The following is a 3687-nucleotide window of genomic DNA, read 5'->3' as shown; positions in this document are numbered from 1 at the left end:
GGTGATTAATCCCTGGTAATAGTCTCCCCTTCTTCTTGCATAAAAAATAGGACAGCCAAGATAGGTCATAGGGAAACATTGTCTTCGTATACCTGTAATCCTTTCCACCTTGTTAATCACCTCATTATCCGTTAAATGATGCAGGTATGCGGCTGATTTGGTTTTGTTCACCAGTTGACCAGATGATGATTCATAAGCTTGCAGAACCTCCATGACAAGTCTCAACGAAGTTTCATCAGATGAGCAGAAAATGATTGTATCATCAGCGTATGATAGATGATTTATTTTTGGGCTCCATTTTAGCATTCCAAATCCACAGAAATACAGGTTAGTATGAAGTGAATTCAATCCCCGAGAAAGTGCTTCTGCTGCTAGAATAAATAGAGTTGGTGACAAAGGCTCACCCTGTTTAAATCCCCTCGATGATTTGAAGAAACCATTAGGCTGGCCATTTATAAGCACAGAGTACCAATTGTTCCCAATCAAATCAAAGATCAAGCCAATAAAAGTTTCAGGAAATCCCACTTTCCTTAGTGTTTTGGTCAGAAATAGCCATGATAGCTTGTCGTAAGCTTTTTCTATATCAAGCTTAATCACAACGTTTGGACCTGCTTTTGTTCTCAACCTGATATCCGTAATGATTTCTTGAGTTAACAGTACGTTCTCAACTATGCTTCTGCCGTTCACAAAACCTGCTTGTTCCTCTGAGATTATGTTTGGTAATAATTCAACCAACCTATCATGAATAACCCTAGAGAAAATCTTGTTAACAAAGTTACTAAGACTGATTGGTCTCATGTCTACAAAGGTCATAACTTCTTTTTTCTTTGGTAATAAAACCAGGTTTGTGTGCGTAACACTCTTTGGCAGCCGTTGACCGCAAAAGAAAGCCTTGACCATTTGGACAACATCTTCTTCAATAATTTCCCAGCATATTTGGTAAAAAGCTCCATTGAAACCATCCGGTCCATCAGCTGAGTCCCCATTCAACCCCATAACTGCTCTCTTCACTTCTTCATTGGAAGGCAAGGCCATCAGTCCGTGAGTTGTGAGACCTAAGTAACCTAGTGCTCTGATACCAACTTGTCACGACCCGGATTTCCCACCATCGGGTGTCGTGATGGCGCCTACTATCGGAGCTAGGCAAGCCAAATATTTAAAACACCTTTCCTGCTTTCTTTCAAACAATATAATAAACGAGACAAAATTTAAGCGGAAGACTTTAAATCTAAAGCAACTGAAAACCAAAAGTGCGGAAGTTTAATACACATCACTACCCAAGGTCTGGTGTCACTAGCTCACGGACTACTACAGAATACTACAAACAATGTCTGAAAGGAAATACATCATGTTTGTCTGATACAAGATGAACAAACGAAAAACATGGAAAGGGACTTCGGCCTGCGAATGCCAGCTAGGCTACCTCGAGAGTCCTTGGACTGAAGATAGCTCCCAGAAGTCCTACTGCTGTGGTCCGTAAGCTACTCCCTGATCTGTGCACAAAAATGCACAGAGTATAGCATCAGCACAACCGACCCCATGTGCTGGTAAGTGTCTGGCCTAACCCCGGCGAAGTAGTGACGAGGCTAAACAGGACCTACCACAATTAACCTGTACAGATATATATATACAAGTGCAAGAAAAAAAACAACAACAAGATAATACAAAGTAAAGCTAGGAGGGGACATGTTATCGGGGAGTAACAGGTAAAAATGAAATATCGTAAATAAACAGAAGAGACTCCGGTTCCCATGATATATATATATATATATATATATATACACACGATCCCATAATATCATATATAAGTGGACGGCGTGTCACACGATCCCATAATATCATATATAAGTGGACGGTGTGCCACACGATCCCATAATATCATATATAAGTGGACGGCGTGCCACACGATCCCATAATATCATATATAAGTGGACGGCGTGCCACACGATCCCATAATATCATATATAAGTGGATGGCGTGCCACACGATCCCATAATATCATATATAAGTGGACGGCGTGCCACACGATCCCATAATATCATATATAAGTGGACGGCGTGCCACACGATCCCATAATATCATATATAAGTGGACGGCGTGCCACACGATCCCATAATATCATATATAAGTGGACGGCGTGCCACACGATCCCATAATATAGATCGTAATATCTGACTTCATATAGTAGACCCCTTCAGGGGAGAAACAACTTATCACTCTAACTCGGCAAGGGTACAACTAACAGCCCAAAATATCCCGACAAGGGAGAGTATATATATCGGTCTACACATCCCGGCAAGGGAGTAATCACAACACATTCTCTTTTTAAATCCATTCTTCCTCAACTAACACATTCATGTTCGAGCTAACGCTCCAAAAGTACACCAATCACAATTTTACCTCAACCGTTCACATTATATGAAACTCATCAAATAAACAAGGAGGTTGTGTCACGTTATTCGAATTTAAAAGCAATTAAGACTCACGGTCATGCTAGACTCCAGTGCATAGATAACTGTCACCATGCCTATACACCGTACTCCACATTAGCAAGTAGCAAATAACATCCTAATCATATTCCCTCAAGCCAAAGTTAGAACAAACACTTACCTCGAATGCTCCAAACTCAACTCACGCTTCTAGTATAGCTTTACCTCTTTATTCCACCACCAATCCGCTCGAATCTAGTCATAAGTTACTTAATCACATTAATAATTACTAAATGAATCACTCCCCATGCATGAAAATAAATTTTACAAGGTTTTTCCCAAAATGGTCAAAAATACCCCCGGACCCACGTGGTCGAAACTCGAGGTTCGGACCAAAACCCGGTTACCCATTCTCCCACGAGTCCAATATATATGATTTGTTTTGAAATCGAACCTCAAATTGAGGTCCAACTCCTCAATTTGTAGAAAACCTAGGTTCTACCCAAACACCCAATTTCCCCCATGAAAATCTTTGTTTTGAAGTTGAAATCATGTTAAAAGATGTTAAGAAGTGAAGAAAATGAGTTAGAATCACTTACCAATCGGTTTGAAGAAGAAAAGTTGTTTGGAAAATCGCCTCTTAGGGTTTTGGGTTTTTGAAAAGTGGAAAAATTACTAAAATCCCGAATTTATACATTTTTCTGGGGGCTAGCGCGAACCGCACAGAAATGCACCGCGGCCGCGCCGAGGGAGGGGAGAAGTGGGCTCTCTCTGAACCCACCCAGCACGGACCGCACTGATTTGGTGCGCGGCCACACTGGTCAACCCTCTGAACCCCACCACGCGGACCGCACAGAAAAGCACCGCGGCCGTGTGGCTACCAGCGCGGACCGCGCGGAAATGGCCGCGCTGGGCCTGCAACATCTGAACCTGTATATTTTTTTCTAAGTCTAAGACCTCCCGGGCCCTACTCAAAACTCACCCGAGCCCTCGGGGCTCCAAACCAAACATTCATATGATCTCGAAAACAACTTACGGACTTACTCATGCGATCAAATCGCCAAAATAACATCATATACATAGGATCAAGCCTCATAATATATGATTTTCTTTCAACTTTCATAAAAACTCAAATTCCCCATTTTAAGTCTGAAACACGTCATATGACGTCCGTTTTTAGCCAAACTTTACAGATAGTTCTTAAAACATATTTAAGACTCATACCGGGCGTCGGAACCAAATACGAGCCCGATACCAC

This window comes from Nicotiana sylvestris, chromosome 12 (genome assembly GCF_000393655.2).
Source record: "Nicotiana sylvestris chromosome 12, ASM39365v2, whole genome shotgun sequence".
NCBI lineage: Eukaryota > Viridiplantae > Streptophyta > Magnoliopsida > Solanales > Solanaceae > Nicotiana > Nicotiana sylvestris.
The sequence above is the reverse complement of the archived record's forward strand: the minus strand, read 5'-3'. Positions refer to the sequence as shown.